Source organism: Phoca vitulina, unplaced genomic scaffold, assembly GCF_004348235.1.
Source record: "Phoca vitulina isolate PV1807 unplaced genomic scaffold, GSC_HSeal_1.0 scaffold7, whole genome shotgun sequence".
NCBI lineage: Eukaryota > Metazoa > Chordata > Mammalia > Carnivora > Phocidae > Phoca > Phoca vitulina.
Window position 1 is genome coordinate 44,793,867 of NW_022589710.1, and position 8,548 is coordinate 44,802,414.

Consider the following 8,548-nt stretch of genomic DNA (forward strand, 5'->3'; position numbering starts at 1 on the left):
TGCCCTGCAGCCAGCGGGCCCCTGTCACAAAGGCTGTGCTCAGGGCTCTGGTGGGGAGGCCAGACTCTCACCCAGAGCCCTTGGGCCTGCATTCTGAAGCATCCTGACCGCCCCGATAGGCTACCTGTGACCCTGACTTGCTGTGCAAGACACCCTTCTAGAGCTTCTTGCAGTTTATCGGTGCGCATGTATCCTGCCTTGGAGCAACCCACTCCAACTACAGAATGAACACATAGGAAGCCACAGATCTTGGCTCGACTTGATCCGGGCCATCCCTAGGAGGCCAAGCCTGGAACGGGCCTGGGGCTATTATAGGCATCAAGGCGTGGTCACAAGAAGGGTACAAGAAAGGGCTCGAGGGAGAGCAAGGCAGGAGCCAGGGTGAGACTCAAAATGAGCAACAGGCACACGCCCCTGCCAGGTGCATGCTGTGGCGTCTGTCCACGAGAATAGGAGGGACACAGTGACCGTGTAGGAATAGGGGACTGGGGGCTTCTTCCTGTCTTGCTGATGGGAGGAACCGTCCACACGGATGGCCTCTCTGCAGCGGCCCCCTCCACCCCCAGGCCAGGCCTATGGCTCCCTCACACCCTTGACATTTCCCTCCGCCATCCCACCCACGTTTGCAGGGAATACCTCGCAAGAGAAAGGCCTGAGACAGTGAGTTTGGATTTTAATTCCGTATCAAAAGTTGATTTCTTCCTCATTCTGTTCATGGAACCCCCTCATCTCCTTGTCTTTGTCCCCTGTTGGTTTGAAGTGGTAGAGACCGTAGCCCCTGGTGTGTAAATACTGTACATAGAGTGGGAAGAAAGAAACTTGATATTGAGGTGTTTGAAATATGGAACTGTAATAACTTCTAGGTATTCTAAACCTGTGATTTCTGTGCCATTTTCTGTAAAGATACAAGTAAGAATAAAATTGTAAAAACATCAGGGGAGGGATCCAAGAAGCCTCCATGGCTGAGGATGTCTTGTGTGTGGGTAGCATAAAAAGTAAATCCATGAAGACATTTTTAAGTCAAAATTACCAGATTCCTCACTCCAGCTGTAAAGGCATAGGGGCCCGCCTTTCTCCACTGAGCTGACACCACCTTCCAATGACATTTGTCCTGTGATAGGAGACCCTCCTCCATTGTAGACACAACAGAATTATCCCAGCCATTGAGCCCCTAAGTTATTACCTACGATGCCCTCCTGCTCCCCACACAACGGATTAGTTAACCTTTCCCTCTGGTACTTAACTTACTTATTAACAACCCTATTTCCTTTGCACCTCATCCCCCCTCGGCCCCCAAGAGTATTGACTCCCTCCTTTTGTGTACACGTGTGCACTCTAAAATCTTGCCTACAACTCAAAGACAACAACAACAAAGGGGACATACAGTGGCATCTGGAACTGAAAGTCAAACAGACCTATGCTAAAGCCTGCTAAAGAGAAGGCAAGTAAACAAGAGAAGGCGCGGGGCAGGACTGCAAGAAATTGCCTGCAGATAGAGGCAACCCATCCACGATGTGCTGGACGGAATTACAAGAAGAGAGGGAGGGAGCAGACCAGATAGGTTATATTTGAGCTTTGGGCTCAAGAAATCTCACAAGATTGTTTCAAATTGCCTCAGATGGGGGAACTCCTTCTCAGAAGAGATTTTTCTGGCAGGCCGTCATCAAAGGAGAGTGACGGTGGTCAGCAGTCCCTGCACCCTGCATTGGGAGCCGGTATAATCCTTCTGGACCCAGAGCCTGGAGGGCACATGTGGGGAATCTCCAACTTTTATGCAGTGAAGGGACAGATCCAAGAGCCTGGCTTCAAGTCCTGCCCACGCACACTCCCCTAGGGCTTCCCTGAGCATGTCAGGTCCCCTCAGGTCTCACTGTGGTCTGTTGGCTTAGGAATGCCCTTCCCCCACCCCCTGCCCATGGGCACCACTCCAGGAGACTCACTGACACTTATCCCTCAAGTCCTCTCCTCCCTGGAGCCTTCCTGATCCTCCAGGGAGAGTTTATAACCTCTGTTCTCCCCCAGCACTTGGGACATCCCGCCATTATGACATTGTGTGTATTGTACTGTACGTCTGTAATTTACTGATTTCTTCTAGGGTGGGGATTGTATCTTATTCATCTTTTATCCCCAGGAACCATCAAAGGGCCTGACAATCTACTGTTGAGTGAAGGAAGGAATGTTCTTCCTCTAACTCATCCATTCAATAATTTAAAAACGTTTACTGAGCATCTACTTTGTACCAGGCAGTGAGGCAAGGCACTGGGGATACGGTGGGGGCCAAAGCATCCTACTTGGAGGGAAAGATAGATAGAAATCAAGTAAACACACAAGTAAAATACAAAATTGCACATGTCCTAAGGTCTTGGAGGCACGAGATAAGGGGCCATGAACGCATGTCCATGGGACTTGAGTCAAGGTGTTGACCTCCGTGCCTCTCTCCTGGGAATGATAACGTCTGCCCCTCCAGGGTCATTCCTCTAGCAAGGAAGCAGCAAGGATATTGGCCAAGGAGCCACATGAGGGAAGGGTGGCCTCACCAACTTCTCAAGTCCAGTGGCCAGCGTTGGCAGCTGCCCCCCTCGGTTACATCTGGGGGACGACTGGGACACTGAGGGATTTGGGAGATGATAACCACCCAGGGGGCTGACCTTGGGAAGAGGCACACTGCTTTCTGCAGGGGGGACAGGCAAACAAGCCCAGAGGTGATCAGTGAAGGGAGAGGTGGGGACACTGCAGAGGGAGCACACAGGCCAGGAAAGGAAGGGCTTGGACAGCTGGGGACTGAACAAAGGGAAATCTCCCCAAGGATCCCACAACCCGGCACCTGGAAGGGAGACCTTTTTCCAGGCTTCCCAGGCCCAGCAGGCTGCCCAGAGAGGGCTGCGTGCGCCAGGAAGAGCAAAAGAGTGATGTAAGGGAAAGGGGGACTGATGCATGCGGGCTGCTGCACATGGCCAGGCAGGGTTAGATGAGGAGTCTGCCTGGTGGCGGGAGGTGACAAGTGGGGGCAGGAGATCGGAAGGACCCCTGGGGACGGGTCCATCTAGCCTCCTCTGTCTCCTGCACTCCCAGCTCACGAGGGCCTTGAGTCTTCCTGCTGCTCCCAGCAGGGCGGCAGTCCCCTCTCCTCCCCGACTTCCCTCGGGCCCTGGGGCTGTGGCACCTGGGTCATCAACACTAGCAAAGGTCCCATACTCAAGGGAGATGTTAATCATAAGGAAACCTGGTGAGGGGCTGATGGGCACTCTCTGTGCTATCTTCACATTTTTTCTATAAATCTGAAATTATTGCCAAAAAAATTAAGTTTGTTAAAAAAAAAAAAAGGTAAACTGGTTTGTTTTCTAGAAGGAAGACGACAGATGGCTTCTTTGGGTTAGAACAAGTGTCAGAGCTGCCCGTTTTCCTGTCTTTACCCCAGGGCTCTGCTTACTGAGTGTCTCTGTCCCAGATCTCCCCAAGATCACCCAGGCACCCAAGACCCACCCTCTGGGGAGCTGAAACTGGATCAAGAACCACTGGCCTCAACTCGTTCTCTCTCCTGTTGTTTCCTCAACTCAGGCAGCAATGAAGTCTGTGGGCCGTCACAGCTGAGGGGGCCCAGCAGTGATCTGCTCCATTAACTTCTCACTCAGATCAATCCTTTCCAGTGCTAACTCTTCTCAGTGGGCCTCAGCCTCCTCCCCCCCTGAACTCCTCGCCTCGGAGCCAGGGCACCCCCAGCTTTACCTGCAAGGCTCTGCTTCCAATTTGGACTTCAGGGAAGTCTGACACAGGAAGGAGTCAGGGAGTGACAAGCTGGCCTCTTGTTGAGCTTCAGAATGGCATAAGTTGTCCAGTGTACCCAGCGTTGATAGTCACCTCTCAGCCTCGCTTGGCGCTCAGGAGGCCCAGAGAACAAATGTGGATCTACCAGGCTGACCATGGTGAACTTAGATGGGAGAGGGAAGAAGAGGGCAGGTTGCTCTGTTTCCTCCACACAGCCCCCGTGAGGGTAGACCAGGGCAGTTCTTACCTGCCCAGAAGTAGAAACAAAGGATTAAAAACCCAATCTGGGCTCAGCCAACAGACCTTTGCAGTTGAATTGACGACTCAGGAGTGTGACTGATGGGCAGATTGATGAACATGAAGTTATTAAGACAAGTGCTGAACTGAACTGGGATAGATAAGGAGAACGTTGGAGGACCAGCATGCCCTCCAACAAGAGCACCACTTTCTCCTCCTCACACACTTCTGTCCATCCGAGGGTTCCACGCAGGAGGAACAAGAGCCCACAGCCCTCCTCCAGGTAGGGACCACCCCTGTGGGTCAGCCAGGCCCACCGCCCAGGGAGACAACCCCAGGAGAAGAGCGCCACCTAAAAAACGGAAGAACACTGAGGGACACCGGGACTCCGGGACACCGGAGTTGAAGCACAGCCTCTGCTAGCCTCTTAACTTCCTGGGCGCTGGTACACCCATCCTCAAACCTGCCGTGAACAGGACCGCACGGGGATGGTGCGAAGGGCCGATGAGGCGATGAGATTGTAACAACCCAAGTTCCTCTGCCCCACCGGCACCAGAGACCATCACCCACAAGCACCAGAGTCCACTCAAGGCAAGTGTTTATTCCCGAGGCTGCCGGCCTCCTCCTCTAGCTGGAGGGTCCAGGAAATTTAAAGGCAAACAGAAAAGTGTGGGTAAAATACCGTGGCTGAGGGTAGTCCCATTAACCCTTTAGTTACCGGTTTCAAGATGGTGTGCATTAAATTCTATTTCTTCTTTTATTAAGTTTTTACTTAAAAAGGTTTTCCCAGGGATGCCTGGGTGGCTCAGTTGGTTAAGCGGCTGCCTTTGGCTCAGGTCCTGATCCCAGCGAGTCCTGCATGGGGCTCCCTGCTCAGCGGGGAGCCTGCTTCTCCCTCTCCCTCTGCCTGCCGCTCTGCCTACTTGTGCTCAATCTCTCTGTCAAATAAACAAATAAAATCTTTTAAAAAATAAAAATAAAATAAAAAATGTTTTTCTACCCTTTTCGGGGGGGCGGGGGATTTTGCAAAATTCTTGAGTGGAACACTTATTCATTTTTAATCTTTCTTCTTTACTAATACAGACACTTAAAATCATACACTTCCAAGTTTTATTGTAGTTGCATCCCCGAAGACTGTAGGGCTTTTATTATTTTCAGTTTTACGTATTTACTACATTTTTTTTCACTTCTGACTATTTTCAGTGTTTAAAAGTTTTCCAAGCATATAGGATTTTTGTAGGGGAAGAGATTATCCCTGTTATTGACTTCTAATTTTATTATATTGTGATCAGAGATCATCATTTTCATCCTCTTGCTCTTTTGGTATATACCGAGACTAGGTTTAGATTAATATGTGGCTGATTTTTGTAACTATTCCGTGTGTGATTAAACAGAATATGTTTTCTCCGATTTCGGAGTGCAGTGCTCTATACAGTTGTTAGTGGGGCTGTTTGGATTATATGTATTGCTATTTTTTTCTGTTCTGATTATGGAGAGAGATGCATTTAAAAACCTTCCACTCAGGGCTGAGGGGAAAATAAACAAATAAATAAACAAACATTCCACTCTGCCAATTTCTCCTTGTAATTCTGTTTGTTGCATTTGCTGACTCATGGTATATTGCTTATGTGCTCTGTAAGATGTGACAAACTTTTCTCTCTTTTTCTTTGAGAATACTTACTTAGATTGTTTTAAGTGTTCTTTCCAGTCCTCACCTTGGGTCTGGTCTCTGTCCCTGCATGGGCATTTAAAATGCAAGCTGCTCTCTCCTGTCACCTGCTGACCCCACACCCCCATGGCGGTTCTGGCTCTCACAGCTGGGATTTCTCTTTCTGGTTTCCTAGTTCAGTCCTGCATCAGGCTTGTTTTTGTTGTCGTTTATTCATCTCTAGATGTTCTTGATCAGATTTTCCCCCCACCAGTCTAGTCCACCATTTTCTTTTGTAAACTGTCCAGGGATGTACAATGTGAATAATGGGATTACCTCCCAAGCCTTTGGCATTTGTCCCTCCTTCCCCACTGCCAGTGGTCACTGTCCCACCAGTTCTCTGTTGGGATACCTCCCCCAATCCTGACGTGGAGCTACCCGCTTGGGTTTGTTTCACTCAGTTCTTGTCAACCTCCTCCTACCACTGGCACCTTTCCCTCCATCTCTGTCCTCTTTATTCAGAAATGTCAAGTAAGCCTTGGAGGAGCAAGTGATATGTGGTATGTGTTTGGTTAGGCAGAGAAACCATGAAAACACGAAATGTATTTTCTTCCAGTCTTTAGTTCTGGCTGGCTGCAGTTACGGTGGAAACATGCATGTTCTCCCAAGGGCACACAGGCTGTGTATCTGGTACCACAGTCAGGTAGTTGGGGAGCAGTGGGGAAGGACTTACTCTTTTAGTAGTTAGCTTTTAACTGAGTTTTAAAATGCTCATTGTGATTTTTAAATTTTAAAACGGACAGTTCATGGGGCACCTAGCTGGTGCAGACGAGGAGCCAGTGACTCTTGATCTCAGGGTTGAGTCCGAGCCCCACGCTGGGTGTAGAGATTACTTAAAATGAATAAAATTTTAAAAAAATAATAAAATGGACAGTTTACTACATTGCCTTATTCTCTTTACATACCTATTTTTGCATTTTTTTCTAAACCATTTGAGAGCAAGTTGAGGATGTGATGTCCCATTACTCAATACTTCAGTGTATATATTTCCTTAAAATGAAGATCCCCTCCTACATGACCACTATATAACCAATAAAATCAAGAAATCGACACTGATTCAATACTTCATCCAATCCCCAGAATGCTGCATTTTCCAACGACGCCCTTTATGAGTGGTGGCTCCAGTCCGGCACCACACATTGGAGTTAGTTGCCAAGTCTCTGTAGTTCCCTTCAGTTAGGAACAGTCCTGGCTTTCCGTGACTTCGACGGTTTTGAAGATTTCAGGCCAGTTTCTTTCCGGCATATCTTCAGTTTGAGTGTGTCTGGTATTTCCTCGCGATGAGGTCGTAAAGCCTGAATCTAATCGTGAGGAAATATCAGTCACAGACTCACGACAGCCCCTTCCCAGCTCTGCTTGCCGCCCCCCCGTCCCCGCCCCCGGCGCGGGGGCCCAGGACAGGCCGCGTGGGGAGCAACCTGCTTCCAAGTCCGCCACGCGCCTCACCCCTGCGTGCTCGGCTGCGCATGCGCAGAGCTGCAGGGTCTGCGGGCGGACCGCCCCCCCCCCCGCGGTGTGCAGAGTAAGGGGGCACCTCGGCGCACAAGCTACAGGATGAGGTGCCGCAAGGACCCAGACGAGGCTGGGCAGGACAGACTCCGTTTGTTCCCTTGTCCCTTAGACATTTATGGAGCACCTACTATGCGCCAGTGCTGAGTAACGAGCAGACCAGCACAACCTCTCCCCGCCCCCGTGGAGTTTAGAGCGGGAGACAGAGGAATATGCCAGACTTCCCTGAAGAAGGGGGGTGTTTGGTCAGACATTTATCGAGAGCACCCCATGACTGAGCGCCCTGCTTCCGCCAGGCCAGCCAGACTGGGGATGGGATGGGGCTGGTCTCTGGGTGCGCCAGGCCGGGGATAGGAGCCCATCCCCCTGCAGACGCGCCATAGGAGGCCGTGCGGGAGGAAAAAGGCCGGGGTTCCGACTCCGCTGCCTGCCGTCCCACCCTCGGTGCCATCTCCTCCATCCTGCGCGCCTGGCCGCTGGACCGGTACTTGGAGGATTCCTGTCAGCCTCCAGACTTCTCCTGACAGAAGCAGCCGGTGGCCTTTGTACATCACAACCTGCCTGGCTTGGACCTGGAATGTTGTGTCCAACTTTTCCAGAAGCAGCTCCAGCACCAGCTGTAACCCAAGATCCAGAGCTGGAGATGGCTTTGGCACCATTTCTAGCTGCAGACCTACAGTCAGAGCCGACTCTAGAGCTAGAACAAGCTCCAGCACCAGCTCCAAAGCTAGAGCCAGCCCCAGCCCAGATCCCGTGCTCCCCTACCACCAGCTCCAGAGTTAGGGCCAGCTCTGGTGCCAGCTACAGAGCTACATTCAACTTCAGTGCCAGCTCTAGAGTTGGCCGGCTCCAGATCCAGTGCCATCTCCAAAGCTAGAGTGGGCTCCAATGTCCACTCCAAAGCTAGAGCCTGCCAGCTCCATGACCAGCGTCAGTCCTAGCACAGGCGCTAGTTCCAGTTCCAGAGCTAGAAGTAGCTCTGGCCCCTACTCCAGCACCGGTTCTAGAGCTATAGCTAGCACCAGCACTGGCTCTAGAAACTGCGCCCGAGCTACAGCCTTATTGAGTGTCCGCTTCAGAGCTAGAATAAGCTTCAGCACCAGAGCCAGCTCTAGAACTAGAGCAGGCTCCGGAGCCAGAGCCAGTAAGAGAGCCATTGACTAGACCGAGCTAGCACCGGCTCCAGCCCCAGCTCTCCACGGGAGCCAGAGCTAGAGTCAGCTGTCGGGTTAGAGCAAGCTTCGGAGGTAAGAGCCAGTTCCTGCACCAGCTCTAGCATCAGCTCCAGCCTCAGTTACAAACCTAGAGCCAGTGCCAGCTCGAGCTAGA